General features: G+C 45.9%; 1 protein-coding gene across 2 annotated transcripts in view; it reads left to right on the top strand.

Moving 5' to 3' along the window:
• Positions 1–238: 238 nt before the first annotated feature.
• LOC138284895 (uncharacterized) overlaps positions 239–18,542 on the top strand; it is a 64,792-nt gene continuing 46,488 nt past the window's right edge. For both annotated transcript variants that reach the window (XM_069224147.1, XM_069224146.1), the window contains exon 1: positions 239–691. The gene's annotated coding sequence lies outside the window, so the exon portion shown is untranslated. The remainder of the gene's footprint in view (positions 692–18,542) is intronic.

Here is an 18,542-nt window from a genome sequence, read left to right as displayed (position 1 = left end):
AAGCTACTAAAGCAATCATAACTTGAAAGAACTAGACTGGTGGTGGAGAAAGAGGGATACAGCGTTGGGCAAGGGAAGATACTGAAAAAGAGAAGGAGGGAACCGACTTAAACTGAGCGCGGGAAGGGAGCTAGGAAAATTACGGACAGTCCGTGTAAATTAAAGTATGTGGTCCTTCTCCGTTAGTGTCGGAGCCCTTCAGTCCGCCGGAGGGGAGGAGCTCTTCTTGTCTCACTGATTGAGCGTGAGGGTGACGCTTCCGGTGGCGGGGGTACTTCCTGTTTGCCCTCAGTGCGCGTGCTCGTTCCGAGGGCTCTGCGGCGGCCTCCGGCAAACTGAATAGTAACAGGGTTATTTTTCAGCCGCCCTACCAGGCGCAATAGCTGTATGGCTGGCCCCTGCCCACCCGGGGGTGGGCCCCGCCACGCTGAGGAACCGGCAACACGAGCCGCGCACTGAGAGTCTGTCAACGGGGGAGGATATTCTCAAAAGGGGCGTTGCACTGGGGGTCTGCGCAGGTGACGGGCTGCACCGAGGGCTCTAGGCACTGGGAGAAGTAATGCTCTGCACCTAGGGGGTCTCAACGGAGGACTGCTGCTCTGAGGGTGCTTTCAGTGCCTCGGGCGCTGCACCCTGCTGCTTCTGTTCACTGCAGTGTCTTGGCTGCGCGACTCACCGCCTAGACTGGTCTGTGAGTATTTCTTTCTTGCTCTCTTTGAAATAAATAACAGAGAAGCGCTGACGAAATAACGATTCTCCTTTCAAGGAATGGAGAATCTGACTAGCAGATTTTGTCATGCCAGTTAAGCAGTATTGCATTGCACAACTCCAGGAGATTTTCATAATACAATGATGCTTTTTTACATGACTGTCTATACAAGTAGTGCCAACGTTATTTTTAATAGCATTTATTTGAGATTAATTTGAAACAGAAGGCTCAGATCTACAGTTGTGCAACACAAATACTTTGTGAAGGCCTTAAAGTCGGCTGAACACGGCGTGTCCTTGCAGAGAATCACACATCTGACATTTTACAGAGGATGCTTGCAGGGATGCACAGACGATTAGAGACAGAATGACCGACTAGTGCGTATACGCAAGCATATTCTGTTATTGACAGTGAGGCACATCTTGCTTCTGACAGATAGGCATAGACTACTGTTAACAGACGTCCTCAAACAGATGCTGAGGAAAGGCATAGACTACTGTCGGGAGAATGCTGCATTGAGCAGAAATTCAAGTATAGCCTGCTGCTTACAACCTGATACAGACACCTGTTTCTAGGCTTGGACCATTGTAGACAGGCCTGCTATGAAGAAGGCTTATGCTTCTGATAGACATTGATTACTGCTGGTGGATTACTGCTCTTAACAGGCATAAACTGTTTCCGACAGACTGCTTTGGAGAGATAGACATAGGCTTGTGCTGGCAGACTCGTATTAACACTGAGTGGAGTTGATTGACTGGTGTGAAGACAAGGACATACTTTTGCTAGCCACGATAACTTTTGCTTACAGCGAGACAGTGGATGACATGCTGATACTCACAAAGACTGCTGCTGACAGATTCTGATACTGATTTTGCTGACTGACTGGAATACACATCTTTTGAGAGACTTGATACTTCTGTGGCATGCTTCCAACCGACTGGCATTGATTTGTGTGTCCGGTACGGATTGCTTCTGACACCCATAGCTTCCACTAGACTAACACTAAGGCAGACAACTGCCAACATATCTGATACTCTCACAGACTGGAGGACATACGGGTCGAACCTCCACTGACCTACTTATACTGACATAAATTGATATTGATACAGTCAGCTACTGATGAGCTGAGATATCTATTGATGCACTGTGTTTACTAAGCTTCTTGCATAGCTGTCACACTTTAAACATGAAAGTCATTTTTAGGGTCAAGCCTGCGAGTGTGTTCACTAGCAAGACTCTGCTGTGTTCAGTAAAGGGCTTGGAGCTCGCCTGTCGCTCACCATTTGTTGGTTTGCGTGGCACTCTTCTTCACAGCCCCGTAATTCATCAAGGCACTCCTGGCATCATTTCCGTTACTCTGTGTGGAGCAAGGATCAAGTACTCATTGATCAAACTTAATTAGTGCCCGTCCGCTGCTCCGAATGTGATCACAGTACTATCTGTTCTTTTTATTAACCTATAGTGAAAGTAATTTTTAGGATTGAGCCTGTGAGCGCATGCACTAGCACACGCGTCTCGTTTGCGAGAGACTGCTGTGTTCAGTAAAGGGCTTGGAGCCTGTCTGTCACTCACCATTTGTTCGGTTTGCGTTGCACTCTTCTTTACAGCCTCGTAATTCATCAAGGCACTCCTAGCATCATTTCCGTTTCTCTGTGTGGAGCAGGGATCAAGCACTAATTGATGAAACTTAATTAGTGCCCATTTGCTGCTCCCGATGTGATCAACGTACCGTTTGTCCTTTGTATTAACTTCTAGAGTCCCGCAAACAGAAGGCTTCTGACTGACAAAAATGTGCCCAGCAGAACAAACAAAATTGTAAAGTCTTATTTTTTTAAGCTACCTTTTTTATTTTGCCAAGTCGTCTTTTCTCAGTTTCCTTGCATGTTTTATTTTGTTTTTGCTTGTGGGTCCTGTCGTCAAAAGATGACCATTAACTTTTTCTAAATATACGAGACCTATTGCATTGCAGTTGCTTGTTTGTATGTGCCTGTGTTTCCAAGCTTCCTGTTTCATACTAAATCACAAGCAATTACACATGAAAAGCGACGCAGTGCTTAATCTTCATGTGAGTTGTCCTGTTTTCATTTGGGCACCTGTATTGGTGTGCGTGTGTTGATCCTGCCATTTATTTCTTGTACTGTGTTAGCTAGGAGTTTTGCTTTTCACTGGTTAGTAATGCAGAAATGCTAGTTTCAGAACAAAGTACAGGAGTTTGTGATGTAATAATACCTGATAGAGGAGATTGGGTTACTGTTGGGAGGGGCATGGGGGGGCGAAACCATACTCTAGCACAATTTGTCAGGATGAAACACAAGCAAACTCCAAGTTAACATGTACTTCTGTCTCTGGTAGTTGGCACAGATCTGTCAGGCTTCACTTAGAGGCAATGTGTAAAGTATTTATGCAGCACACAAACAGTAATAAAGTGAAAACACAACACAAAAAACCCACACCAATTTAGAAAAGTAGAGTAATATTTAATAAATTATTTGAACCCAAAATGACAAAAATCGAATCTGTAAAACCGAAGTTATGCAATTTCAAAGACTTAAGCTAAGAATAGCGCCTAATAGAACAAAATGCCATTTGTGGTTATCTGGTCATGTGAGAACGGGTGAAAGTCACAAGTTCAGGCCAGCCATGATGGAACAGCAGCCGGATAGAGAGATCAGGTTAGTCCAGCTGAAAGAATTGGTTTCTAAAGTCTAGTGCGAAGAATCCAGTCCGCGGTGAAGGAGGTTGCAAGGAACAGTGAGAACGTTGTGGATGGTCATCAGTGTAGAGTGAAGAGCAGGCCGGGTGTTGCAGACAGTCGTAGCTGTAGCACAAAGATCCCGTCGGGTGTTGTGGAAGGTTGTTGCTCAGGTTTTGCATTAGTGGTCTCCGTGGGCCGTCGATGCTTGAGTGTGGATCCTGCAGAGCGTTAGTCGCTGTATCATGAAGCATCGGGTTCACCATAGATTCACATTGGCGGTCGGCACAGGTGGCAAGATCTTGCAGGAAAGGAATTGTTCAAGGTCATGAGGAGCCCAAAACGTCTCAATTTCTCCTTTTCTTGGAGGTGGAGCTCAATTGATGCTACACCAAGGGTCCAGGACCGGAGGGGCACCTCTTGGGGATTAGACACTCACTCCAGCAGGGCTCGGGCGATTCTAGTTGCAGGTCCAGGCAACAGGTCAGCTAGGCAGATTCAGGGAAGTCTCTGGGTCTTATGCTCAGATGAGGTGTCCTGTAAGCTGGCCATTGGAGTCACTTCAGCCTGGGATGGAGGATGCAGGTCCAGTTTTCCTTCTCAGCAAGCAGGACAGGCCTCAAGCAGCAGGGCATCCTTCTTCTGTTGTGTCTGCAGGTCCAGGAGTGTACTGAAGATTTTGGTCTGAGCTCCACTGTTAATCCTTAGTGCCAGCTTTGACGTAAGAGACATTTAAAAAAGATTCTGCCCCCAAAGGTGTCTGGAATTTCCTGCCTCCTTGCCCTGGCCCCAGCATGTCTGGTGGCCACAATAGACTGGTGTGAACAACTTTATGATTGTGCTGAGGCAGAGTCTTTGTTCTGTGCAAGTATGGTAGGGGACAGCTCCTCCTTCCCTATCAAATCAGAAATGGCCCATCCTACCAACACCTATTTCCCCTTTGTCTCACTGTCTGGGAGTAATGCACAAATACTAACAACCATGCTACAGACTGGAGGCACTAAATGGTTGGGACAGTGGGTTGGGGGCCCTAGACTTTAAGGCATACTGCTTAGTGGTTCAGTTACAATGGCTGGCGTATTGGCTAGCAGGCCAGGATTTAACAGAAATATGACACTCACAATAACAGAATGTTAGGGGTCTTCTACACAGATTGTTGTGCCCCAGAGTGACTACTCTGCATACTTACAAAGAATGGGGACAAATACTGGAATATCCTAAACAGGTCTCCTGTAATTTCAAATTTAAACTTATCCAGTTCTCTATTCTACACAGTGCGTACCTAACTCTACGTACACGTGCACAAATATTCCCCACTTCCTCTTTCTATTGCCCCCTTGCAGGGCTCCAGAGACCAATCTCTTACACGTGTTATGGACTTGTCCCTCGACTCTCCCAGTATTGGACAGGTATAGCGCGGGCATTATCCAAGGTTACAGGGTTGGATCAATGGAACACACCTGTACAGAGTCTACTTGGTCTTCATCCCTGACTGAAACGTTCCAAGGTAATACAGCGCTTTGGCAATTTATTTTTATTGTTAGCAAAGCGGCTTATCACACGACAGTGGAAATAAACGACAGTACCAAAGTTACAAACATGGAGGGACAAAGTGACACACTGGTCTTGTGGAAAGCCATCTCCCTGGAGTGTGATGCTCTTTTAGAAGGGTCTCAAGCACAGGAAGTAGCACCAGATTAGTAACCTTTACTGTGTCCCATGTAATCCTCCTGAGAAGGGTGAAGTGTTTTGATAGCCCCCAACATAATTGGTCAATTCAAAATTTTATACAATAAAATCTTGAAGTTGAATAGGCGATAAGACTTCCATCACGTCCTTCCCCGCCACACACAGGGGATGTGCGGGATCACCGTCTCCCACACATCCTCTCACATAAAATACCACCCTCCTAGTCCCCGCCCCCCCCTGTATCACTACACACACATAGATGTCGCAGTTGGGCTAAGGTGGGTAGAAGGGACTGAAGTCCACTGTTAACTAATTTTATTTTTAAATGATTACCTTCTGTAACTTCGTCAGGAGTGAACAATCACGTTTTTATCATATATTGCAGACATGTAAACCTGCCAGTGTTCACAGCAAAGTGTGGTCATGCCTCATTAAAGTTTGTGTTAAAAAAAAATGGATGGGACAAGAACATGCTGACTTCGTAAAAGTGTAATTTTGATAATTGTGACTTAAAATCCAACGTTACCAGTGAAGAGGGTTTCAAATTGCAAGTCCTTAGATACCCGGGCTCGGCATTCCTGCTTGCTCCCAATTGAGAGTTGCCACTTATTAAATTGGGTGGGTGGAACTCGTGGAGTTTCACTCTGTGGAATTACGCTGAGTTACATAAAAAAGCTGCACGCTTCCGGGGAGTTCTGTGAATGGGCAGAAATCGGTACGTCATCCTGATTTTTAGAGCCAGGAGCTTGTTCCAAGCTGCAAAATCAGCGTGAACAGCACCACGCAGTGCTCAAGAGGGTACTGCTGCTAGAGTTGATATTACTACCATTCAAGTAGATTTTCTATGCAAGCAGCAGCTTTTCCAGCGTGAACATTCGCGACTTTCCGGGTGCCATCCTAGTGCCTGAAAACCGCACTATAGGATGCCAATTCCCGCTGGGTCCCGCCAACTCACTGTTGGCGAGACATGCTCAAGAAGAAACTCTGCCACACAGCAGTTAGTGGAATTTGGCCAGAACTCTCATGAAATGCTAACACAGAGTGGCCAAAACTCGGTGAAATCTACCAGCATAAGATAACCCAGTGTTATCTTCTGGGAATGGTAGTCCTTGCAGAGGTGAAAAAAGAATTTAAGAGTTTTGTCACTACCAGGAGATGTAAAAGTTGAAAGTACTTGTTCAGCTTTACTAGAGACTTGCAAGTGAATTTAAATATGCCAATTGAGTGCGAGCCAGTTACACCATATTTAATGGACAGAGCACAATCACAACTGGTTAGCAGTGGTAAAGGGTGCAGAGTCCTAAAAGCCAGCTAAAACGTGTTCGGAAAACGGGAGGGTGAAGGGAAAAGGTTTGGGAATGACACTACAGAGAGGGCCAAGTCCAGCTCCTGACATGAGACAATTCTGCAAATGTTTGTAAACATTGTATTTATGCCACTCCGAGAAAATCATATTTTTAATATGGCGTGTTACAGACATTTTTTAAAGACACAATCTCATTATACTCTGTTGAACCATTAACATTTAACTTAAGTTGTTTGTGTGATCAAATAAACCTTGTCTTTTTTGAAGGGTGTTTAATATGCCCTTTATTTTCATTTTTCAAGTACGTAAATGTTTTGGAGGCTGGTAATATGAGACAAGCACATTGAAGTGTTTTGGACAAAACAAATAATCAAGCACATAAAAGGTGAGGGCAGGAATGCTTGCAAATTGCCTAACCACTGGCAATTGCTCGGGATAGCATTTCAGCCTATAATTATTTACCTACTGTGCCACTGCAGACAAATGTCCACCTTAAACAAACAAGTACTAACCCTGCTCCTCATGAGAACAGTCCATCTAGAACTGCCAGGTGAGGACCCCTCCAGAAAGGGTGTCTACAAATAATCCCCAGACCCACAAGTAATCCCCAGACTGCTTTCGGTCTTATTAAGCCTCATCATTAATGTTGGCATTTTTAGTCACTCCTTTGGTCTCTTCAATTACAACGGTTGCAACTGCTGTTGTCCCTTCCTTACTGACACAGGTTTTACCACATTGTCCCTTCCACAGATATGGCAGATGACGGCTGCTGCTGTCACTGTTGCACTGACAGCTGTTGTCTAGTCCCTTTTGTAGCATTAGATGTAATTGCTAGTGTGGATGCACGCCAACATCACTGGGAGTTCCGGGAATAGCATTTGTGTCAAGGAAACTCCGTAGTATGATTCCAGAGTTCCCACCTCCTCTAGTGCAGAAACCCAATGCAAAATATGTAACTGTCAAATCAACACTGCAAACCCCGCCACAGTGTGTGTGTCCACTCTCTCTCTCTCTCTCGTATATATTCTGAAGCTGTGAATAGCCAAACTTAAAAAAGAAAAAAAACACAAGAGGAAGGCACATGGTCTGAAATGGTAGCTTAGGAAACTTCTCAGCTGCATAAATACACTTACTGGTCTGACAGGCCACTACACAACTTAAAAAGAATGTGTGATTAAGGACACTTTGAAGGCGCAGTCCTTTTGGTATTGAAGTCATTTGAGATGTGTTATACTTGGTAGACAGGTATGCACCAGGCTGATTCACACTCGTGTAAGAGCTAGGGATTAACCACTGCGGAGAATGAACATCTAACCAACATAGCTCATCCCTGTGACTTCTAGAGACTTTAAGAACATCCCCAACCATTTCAAATGTTTCAGGCGGTGAACAAAATACAGTTAATGTAGAAGAAATAGCTCGGGCATTAATGATTGATATGTTGTATCCCATGGAGAGCAACTTCAAACCCAAATCAGTATTCACTTATATCCTCCTCATGGGCAACACCGTCAGTTTGTTCCGCAAAGCAGCACTTAAGGAATTAAAGGACAGCCTTGCAAAGTATAAAAACGCAAATACAGTATTTTAAGATGAACACAACAAGATCTGAATAAAAGCAATCCTTTTCCTAAACACAAATTAAATCATAATATAAACAGGCCTATATTAACCCTTTTGCTGCTAGGCATTACTCCCTACTCAGTGCTGAGCCCTTCTTTTGGCTATTTGGGGTAGTTCACGCTTCGGCCCCCATAAATTTATGTCCACAGAAGATATCCACGCCAAATTTGCATCCTTTTTTCCCCAATATTCTGGGGATTCCAAAGGTACTCAGAGTTTGTGGATGCCTCTCGAGGGGACCGAGAAGTTAGCCAAAGTACAGCTACAAATTTTTTGGGGGACAAATGGGAAGAAAGTGCTGCAGAAGAATCCATCTGTTTTTTCCCCCTGAAAATGGCAATCAACGAAGGGTCTGCGGTGCTAACATCACCATCTTCTCAACTTTCAGGAACGGGCAGACTTGAATCAGAAAACCCAAATTTTCAACACAGTTTTGGTACTTCACTGGGAAATAGACCATTTTTCCTATTTTTGGGCCTTTCATCCTCTGCCCTGTTAGTGGTAGAAATGTGTGTGAAACTAATAGTGGATCCTGGAAAGCTATACATTTCTGAAGAGTAGACAAAATTCTGAATTCAGCAGGGGAAGGGGTCATTTGTATAGATCATTTAAGGTTTTCCTATAGAAAGTAACAGTTGAAATAAAATGATATTGAGTTGAAAAAAACAGCCATTTGTGTCTACGTTTTCATCTGTAGCTTCTAACTACGGCAGATTTTCGAAAGCAATATACTGTTATGTATGCTGGACCCTTCTGGTTGCGGGGATATATAGGGCTTGTAGGTTTACCAAGAAAGACCCTGAGGTACCCAGAGCCAATAACCGAGCTGCACGTTTCCATTTTTTTTCATTGTGTCCCGGGTATATGGTAATTTATTTTGTAAAATATAAATAGTGAAAAATAGTTATCAAGGAAACCAATGTATTTCCGAAATGGGCACGAGATATGGAGTTTAGAAGCAGTGGTTATTTGTATTGGTCTGAACTTGGGGGTACCCATACTAGCATGTGAATTAGAGGGCTTTTCTCAAAATTACTTCTTTCTTACACACCGTCTTATCTTTGTAAGGCACAATGGCAGAGAAGGATAATTGGTAATAACACTTGTTCCACTATTTTGTATCCCCCTAAGTCTCCTGATAAAAATGGTACCTCACTTGTGTGGGTAGGCCTAGTGTCCGCAACAGGAAACGGCCAAAAACACAATGTGGACAAGCACATTTTCCTTAAAAACTGACCCCCTTATTTTTGCAGTGTGTCTAGCTGTGGATTTTGGGCTCTTGCTCAGCGAGCACCTAGGGAAAACTAGCAGTCCTGTATATTTTTTAAAACTAAGCACCTATGTAAATCCAGGATGGGGTGACTTGTGTGGCTCTTAGCACATTTGTCTACCCAGAATCCTATGCAGACCTTAACATTTGTTTAAAAAAAAAAAACACACACATTTTCCTCACATTTATGTGATGAAAAGTTCAGGTATCTGAGGGGAGCCACAAACTTCCTACCACCCAGCATTCTCCCAAACCTTCCGATTAAAAAAGGTACCTCACTTGTGTGAGTTGGCCTAGTGCCTTCAACAACAAACAGCCTAAAACGCAATGTGGACACATCACGTTTTTCCACCCAAAACGGACCCTTTTTCTTTTTGCAATGTGCCTAGCTGTGGATTTTGGGCCCTAGCTCAACCGACACCTAGGGAGACCTAGCAAAACTGTAAATTTTTCAAAACTAGACACCCAGGTGAATCCAAGATGGGGTGACTTGTGTGGCTCTTACCAGGATCTTTTACCCAGAATCCCTTGCAAACCTCAAAAGTTGTATAAAAACACATTTTTCCTCACATTTCCGTGATGGGAAGTTCTGGAATCTGAGGAGAGCCACAAATTTCCTACCACCCAGCGTTCCACCAGGTCTCCCGATAAAAATGTTGCCTCACTTGTGTGGCTGGGAACAGGAACAGGGAAGTGCCGAAAATGTATCGTGGAGACATCAACATTTTCTATCACAAAATTACCTGTTTTTGCAAGGGGGCACTTGCGTCTTTGGTCTGGGTTTGGGTTTGGTGGCCATGTTGGGAAACCTACCAAACCCAGACCTTTCTGAAAACTAGACACCCGAGGGAGTCCATGGAGCTGTGGCTTGCATGGATTCCCTCCATCTTTTGCTACCCAGAAGCTCCTACAACCCTCAAGTTTAGGTGAAAAATTAGATTTTCCTCACATTTCGGTGTCAGATCACCGTGCCGGTACAAATTTCTTACCACCCAGCATTCACCTCGTCTCTTGATAAAAATGATATCTCACTTGTGTAGATGGGCCAAGTGCCTACGACGGAAAGCCCAAAAACATGTAGAAATTGAGGGGGAACCAAAGAGGGCCGAAAAGGGCAATTTGTTTTTTCATATGTTTTTAGGCTGACTCTTCTTTGGGCACCCACCCAAGTGGGGCAGAATTTTTATTGGTTCATATGGGGCAATGCTAGATGGTAGGAATCTTGTGGTTTATGTGGATTTCGTAAGTTTCCATCACAGAAATGTACAGAAAATGCATGGTTTCAGGCAAAATTGGAGGTTTGCAGGGCATTGAGGGTAAGAAAATGGTGTGAGGTCAATGTGAGGCACACCATCCTGGACCACCAGCCCCCCCCCCCCTCAGATGTTTAGTTTTCAGAAGTGTCTAGGTCTGGTGGATTTTTCCAGGTGGCAGCATACCCAAGTCCAAAAAGTGCAGCCGCTCACCATCGGAAATGAGACGATATTGGGAGTTAGCCAAGCTCTCTTGGCCCTTGTGTAAAATAAAAACCCAAAAGAGACAAATGTCCTTTTGCTTTCCATTGGGATGAGATGCTTTACCCCAGGAGGTGGGGGAGGGGGGAGTGCTTGTGAGGGCAGTGCAGATAGACTGTTACTCCCTTCAATAGGGAGGCCCATGGTGGTGGGCATCTCTGACCCCTCTATTTTTTTAAATTCCTTTGCTTCTGGTGTGCTCTTCCCTCCCCGGGGGTCAGATTGAGGATAATTACCCCATCCGCCCGCAGGGAGGTAGGAAGTCTTTCTTTTAAAAGAAAATTCTTCCCTGGTGTCTAGTGAGCTTTCTGCCCCAACCCCCGGGGATAGATTAGGGGTGAAAATCCCCATCTGCCTCGTGGGGGGGGGGGGGGAAGCAGAAAGACTGTGCCCATTTGTTTTTTTGGGAGGGGGTGTGGGCACAGTCATGCCCATTTTGGGCAGCACCTCATCCCTACGTATTAAAAAAAAAAAAAATCCCTGGTGCCTAGTCGTCTTTCTGTACCGAACCCCCCCCAGGAGCAGAAACACTGTGCCTATTATTTTTCGGGGGGCATTGGTGTGCCCATTCTGAGCAGCACCCACCCTTTTCTAAACAAAAAAAATAGTTCCTGGTGCCTAGTGGGCTTCCCCTAGTTCCCCGCACTCCCCCAGATTGACTCATTTCAGGGATTTTCTGGTTCGTGTGGGGGGACTGCTGGGAGCCATCTGACGCACACAAGCATTGTGGTGGAGGGCAGCTCCCAGCCGTCCTACGCATGGAAGGGGTTGTGAACGTTGCCATCCTTAAAGAAACACAAATACAACTGAACAATAAGACCAGCTACAAAAAAAGTACCTCGGACCCATCTGAAACAATACAACTGGAGCTCAAGCCCAAACTTGGAAGTATGTCTCACGCAAAAAGAAAACAATACTTGCACATTAAGACTAGTTTGTGACTGAAAGTGCGTTGATACTTCCATCGATCTGTAATTTCACTCAGTCATCATAGATATACTTGGAGCTCATCCTAACACTAATGCATCTGTACTTCCACTCATTGATTGTTAATGCATTCTCTCACTCGTAATATCGTTCATTCAGACTCGCCGATCAGTAATGATGTAGTCGGTAGCCAAACCTAGTTGTGTTGCTGATCTTTTGTGCAGAGGTGTGAGAGTGCTTCTGGCAGTGCGACTGCTAGTCTGCGAGGATGCTGTAAATGATATGTGACGTCTTTTCTGTGAGTGATCGGAGAGCCCTATTAGTAGCACATGTCTACTAGTCCCTTACGCATGTGAGAGACCTCCATCTACATAAACCTACAATTATATTTTTTCTTGCACTACCCACTCGGCAACAGGGAAGTAGACAGAATTTGGCCCACTGCTGATTGTACTTGCGTTGTAGTCTGCTTTAATATCAGAGCATGTATTCATGTGGGGAATAATAGAGTACTAGCTGGTCCAGCTCACTGGAGCGCAATTGTAATTAGTGTGCTCAATAAGATGAGCTTTGTAAGTTGTACACTTTCATCACTCCTTTAATTTGGTCAGCAGTCATGGGAGTTTTCTGAAACGGTATCTGATTCAGTTAATGGTTCACTGCTATTGTCCATAGTCATGCTGTCAATGTCATGTGTTCAGACAAGGTTATGCCTCATCTATCTTTCCAGGCTTCTTCTACATAAGTGCTTTGAGTCGCTTTCTAGTGACTTTTAGTTTAGCTGAACTATATGTATATATTTATTTATTTATAGGACGATTTGGATCACTTTCCATTTGCCGTCTAGAAATGATTTTTTGTTTCTATTGGTCCACTGAATCAGTAGTTTAGCTAGATAAATATCTAATTGTTTTCAGTAGTTCATGAGCTATATTGTCTAGCTTTCTGCAGGATTCTCTAGTTTAGTGATCACGATATGATAGTTCAGGGTGTGGCACCATGTGGGCTGAGGAACTGACTCCACTGAGAAAAACCTAGTTACTATGGGATCATGACTGTGCTTAACCAGTCCTCCAAGAAGAGTTCCGTAATAGGCACTAGTCTGGGGTGGATGCGAGTGTATGGAGTTGCCCCCTCCCCCCATTGAATTGTTTAAAAGGGAACAGTGTCCTACTTAGTGCAAGGCCTAGAGTTGTCACCTTGTGTCCCAGAACTACAGCTTCTTGCAACTGCATGCAACTGGTGTAAGGAAATGCCTCCTTGGCATGGTTGCCCCCTGACTTTTTGCCTTTGCTGATGCTATGTTTACAATTGAAAGTGTGCTGAGGCCTGCTAACCAGGCCCCAGCACCAGTGTTCTTTCCCTAACCTGTACTTTTGTATCCACAATTGGCAGACCCTGGCATCCAGATAAGTCCCTTGTAACTGGTACTTCTAGTACCAAGGGCCCTGATGCCAAGGAAGGTCTCTAAGGGCTGCAGCATGTCTTATGCCACCCTGGAGACCTCTCACTCAGCACAGACACCCTGCTTGCCAGCTTGTGTGTGCTAGTGAGGACAAAACGAGTAAGTCGACATGGCACTCCCCTCAGGGTGCCATGCCAGCCTCTCACTGCCTATGCAGTATAGGTAAGACACCCCTCTAGCAGGCCTTACAGCCCTAAGGCAGGGTGCACTATACCATAGGTGAGGGTACCAGTGCATGAGCATGGTACCCCTACAGTGTCTAAACAAAACCTTAGACGTTGTAAGTGCAGGGTAGCCATAAGAGTATATGGTCTGGGAGTTTGTCAAACACGAACTCCACAGCACCATAATGGCTACACTGAAAACTGGGAAGTTTGGTATCAAACTTCTCAGCACAATAAATGCACACTGATGCCAGTGTACATTTTATTGCCAAATACACCCCAGAGGGCACCTTAGAGGTGCCCCCTGAAACTTAACCGACTATCTGTGTAGGCTGACTAGTTTTAGCAGCCTGCCACAAACCGAGACATGTTGCTGGCCCCATGGGGAGAGTGCCTTTGTCACTCTGAGGCCAGTAACAAAGCCTGCACTGGGTGGAGATGCTAACACCTCCCCCAGGCAGGAATTGTCACACCTGGCGGTGAGCCTCAAAGGCTCACCTCCTTTGTGCCAACCCAGCAGGACACTCCAGCTAGTGGAGTTGCCCGCCCCCTCCGGCCAGGCCCCACTTTTGGCGGCAAGGCCGGAGAAGATAATGAGAAAAACAAGGAGGAGTCACTGGCCAGTCAGGACAGCCCCTAAGGTGTCCTGAGCTGAAGTGACTCTAACTTTTAGAAATCCTCCATCTTGCAGATGGAGGATTCCCCCAATAGGGTTAGGATTGTGACCCCCTCCCCTTGGGAGGAGGCACAAAGAGGGTGTACCCACCCTCAGGGCTAGTAGCCATTGGCTACTAACCCCCCAGACCTAAACACGCCCTTAAATTTAGTATTTAAGGGCTACCCTGAACCCTAGAAAATTAGATTCCTGCAACTACAAGAAGAAGGACTGCCCAGCTGAAAACCCCTGCAGCGGAAGACCAGAAGACGACAACTGCCTTGGCTCCAGAAACTCACCGGCCTGTCTCCTGCCTTCCAAAGATCCTGCTCCAGCGACGCCTTCCAAAGGGACCAGCGACCTCGACATCCTCTGAGGACTGCCCCTGCTTCGAAAAGACAAGAAACTCCTGAGGACAGCGGACCTGCTCCAAGAAAAGCTGCAACTTTGTTTCCAGCAGCTTTAAAGAACCCTGCAAGCTCCCCGCAAGAAGCGTGAGACTTGCAACACTGCACCCGGCGACCCCGACTCGGCTGGTGGAGAACCGACACCTCAGGAGGGACCCCAGGACTACTCTGATACTGTGAGTACCAAAACCTGTCCCCCCTGAGCCCCCACAGCGCCGCCTGCAGAGGGAATCCCGAGGCTTCCCCTGACCGCGACTCTTTGAATCCAAAGTCCCGACACCTGGGAGAGACCCTGCACCCGCAGCCCCCAGGACCTGAAGGACCGGACTTTCACTGGAGAAGTGACCCCCAGGAGTCCCTCTCCCTTGCCCAAGTGGAGGTTTCCCCGAGGAACCCCCCCCTTGCCTGCCTGCAGCGCTGAAGAGATCCCGAGATCTCTCATAGACTAACATTGCGAACCCGACGCTTGTTTCTACACTGCACCCGGCCGCCCCCGCGCCGCTGAGGGTGAAATTTCTGTGTGGGCTTGTGTCCCCCCCCCCGGTGCCCTACAAAACCCCCCTGGTCTGCCCTCCGAAGACGCGGGTACTTACCTGCAAGCAGACCGGAACCGGGGCACCCCCTTCTCTCCATTCTAGCCTATGTGTTTTGGGCACCACTTTGAACTCTGCACCTGACCGGCCCTGAGCTGCTGGTGTGGTGACTTTGGGGTTGCTCTGAACCCCCAACGGTGGGCTACCTTGGACCAAGAACTAAGCCCTGTAAGTGTCTTACTTACCTGGTTAACCTAACAAATACTTACCTCCCCTAGGAACTGTGAAAATTGCACTAAGTGTCCACTTTTAAAACAGCTATTTGTGAATAACTTGAAAAGTATACATGCAATTTTGATGATTTGAAGTTCCTAAAGTACTTACCTGCAATACCTTTCGAATTAGATATTACATGTAGAATTTGAACCTGTGGTTCTTAAAATAAACTAAGAAAAGATATTTTTCTATACAAAAACCTATTGGCTGGATTTGTCTCTGAGTGTGTGTACCTCATTTATTGTCTATGTGTATGTACAACAAATGCTTAACACTACTCCTTGGATAAGCCTACTGCTCGACCACACTACCACAAAATAGAGCATTAGTATTATCTATTTTTACCACTATTTTACCTCTAAGGGGAACCCTTGGACTCTGTGCATGCTATTCCTTACTTTGAAATAGCACATACAGAGCCAACTTCCTACATTGGTGGATCAGCGGTGGGGTACAAGACTTTGCATTTGCTGGACTACTCAGCCAATACCTGATCACACGACAAATTCCAAAATTGTCATTAGAAATTCATTTTTGCAATTTGAAATTTTTCCAAATTCTTAAAAGTCCTGCTAGGGCCTTGTGTGTTAAGTCCCTGTTTAGCATTGTCTTTTAGAGTTTAAAAGTTTGTTAAAAGTTTGAAATTAGATTCTAGAAACAGTTTTAGATTCTTTAAAAAGTCTTCCAACTCTTAGCAAAATAATGTCTGATACAGAGATGAATGTGGTGGAACTCAACACCACACCTTACCTCCATCTTAAGATGAGGGAGCTAAGGTCTCTCTGTAATATAAAGAAAATAACCATTGGCTCCAGACCTACCAAAATTCAGCTCCAGGAGCTGTTGGCAGAGTTTGAAAAAGCCAACCCCTCTGATGATGACCTCACAGAGGAAGAAATTAGTGACTTGGAGGCCAATGTCCCTCCTCCAGTCCTAAATAGGGAGAACAGGACCCCTCAAGTCCTGTCTCCAACTGTGTTAGTCAGAAATAGTGAGTCCCTCACAGGAGGGTCCCACATTTCTGAAATCACTGAGGATGCTCTCAATGAAGATGACCTCCTGTTAGCCAGGATGGCCAAAAGATTGGCTTTAGAGAGACAGCTCCTAGCCATAGAAAGGGAAAGACAAGAGATGGGCCTAGGACCCATCAATGGTGGCAGCAATATAAATAGGGTCAGAGATTCTCCTGACATGTTAAAAATCCCCAAAGGGATTGTGACAAAATTTGAAGATGGTGATGACATCACCAAGTGGTTCACAGCTTTTGAGAGGGCTTGTGTAACCAGAAAAGTGAACAGATCTCACTGGGGTGCTCTCCTTTGGGAAATGTTCACTGGAAAGTGTAGGGATAGACTCCTCACACTCTCTGGAAAAGATGCAGAATCTTATGACCTCATGAAGGGTACCCTGATTGAGGGCTTTGGATTCTCCACTGAGGAGTACAGGATTAGGTTCAGGGGGGCTCAAAAATCCTCGAGCCAGACCTGGGTTGACTTTGTTGACTACTCAGTGAAAACACTAGATGGTTGGATTCAAGGCAGTGGTGTAAGTAATTATGATGGGCTGTACAATTTATTTGTGAAAGAACACCTGTTAAGTAATTGTTTCAATGATAAACTGCATCAGCATCTGGTAGACCTAGGACCAATTTCTCCCCAAGAATTGGGAAAGAAGGCGGACCATTGGGTCAAGACAAGGGTGTCCAAGACTTCAACAGGGGGTGACCAAAAGAAAGGGGACACAAAGACTCCCCAGGGGAAGGGTGATGAGACAACCAAAACTAAAAATAGTAAAGAGTCTTCTACAGGCCCCCAAAAACCTGCACAGGAGGGTGGGCCCAGAGCCTCTTCACAAAACAATGGGTACAAGGGTAAAAACTTTGATCCCAAAAAGGCCTGGTGTCATAGCTGTAAACAGCATGGACACCAAACTGGGGACAAGGCCTGTCCCAAGAAAGGTTCCACTCCAAACTCCCATCCAGGTAACACTGGTATGGCTAGTCTCCAAGTGGGATCAACAGTGTGCCCAGAGCAAATCAGGGTCCACACTGAAGCTATTCTAGTTTCTGAGGGTGGGGTGGATTTAGCCACACTAGCTGTCTGGCCGCCTAACATGCAAAAATACAGACAGCAACTCTTAATTAATGGGACTAGAATAGAGGGCCTGAGGGATACAGGTGCCAGTGTCACCATGGTGACAGAGAAACTGGTTTCCCCTGGCCAATACCTGACTGGAAAAACTTACACAGTCACCAACGCTGACAATCAGAGAAAAGTACATCCCATGGCAATGGTTACTTTAGAATGGGGAGGGGTCAATGGCCTGAAACAGGTGGTGGTCTCCTCAAATATCCCAGTGGACTGTCTGCTTGGAAATGACCTGGAGTCCTCAGCATGGGCTGAGGTAGAACTAAAAACCCATGCAGCAATGCTGGGTATCCCTGAACTGGTGTGTGTGAAAACAAGAGCACAATGCAAGGCACAGGGTGAACAAGTAGAGCTGGAGTCTGGAAGAATGGCCCAGCCTACCAAGAGAACAGGAAAGTCAGTTGGGAAACCAACTGCAACACAGCAAAAGAAAGGGAACCTCTCTTCTCAGGAAGAAGTTCTGCCCTCTGAGGGAACTGAGCCTTTGGAGCTTGAACCTTATCAGGTTGAGCTCTTAGGCCCAGGGGGACCCTCAAGGGAGGAGCTGTGTAAGGGACAAGAAACCTGTCCCTCTCTTGAAGGCCTTAGGCAGCAAGCTGCTGAAGAGTCCAAAGGCAAGAAAAATGGAACGCATAGGGTCTATTGGGAAGATGGACTCCTGTACACTGAGGCCAGAGACCCCAAACCTGGTGCCACTAGGAGAGTGGTAGTGCCTCAGCTGTTCAGGAAGTTCATCCTAACATTGGCCCATGACATTCCCCTTTCTGGACATTTGGGACAAACCAAGACGTGGGAGAGGTTAGTCAACCACTTCTATTGGCCCAATATGTCCAACATGGTTAAGGAGTTTTGCCTCTCCTGCCCCACCTGTCAAGCCAGTGGTAAGACAGGTGGACATCCAAAGGCCCCCCTCATTCCACTTCCAGTGGTGGGGGTTCCCTTTGAAAGAGTGGGTGTGGACATAGTTGGTCCACTAGAACCTCCCACAGCCTCAGGAAATATGTATATCCTGGTAGTAGTGGATCATGCTACCAGGTATCCTGAAGCTATTCCACTTAGGTCGACTACTGCCCCTGCAGTAGCCAAGGCCCTCATTGGTATCTTTACCAGAGTGGGTTTCCCTAAGGAGGTGGTGTCTGACAGAGGTACCAACTTCATGTCAGCA

Source organism: Pleurodeles waltl, chromosome 3_1 (genome assembly GCF_031143425.1).
Source record: "Pleurodeles waltl isolate 20211129_DDA chromosome 3_1, aPleWal1.hap1.20221129, whole genome shotgun sequence".
Taxonomy (NCBI): Eukaryota; Metazoa; Chordata; class Amphibia; order Caudata; family Salamandridae; genus Pleurodeles; species Pleurodeles waltl.
The sequence above is the reverse complement of the archived record's forward strand: the minus strand, read 5'-3'. Positions and strand labels throughout refer to the sequence as shown.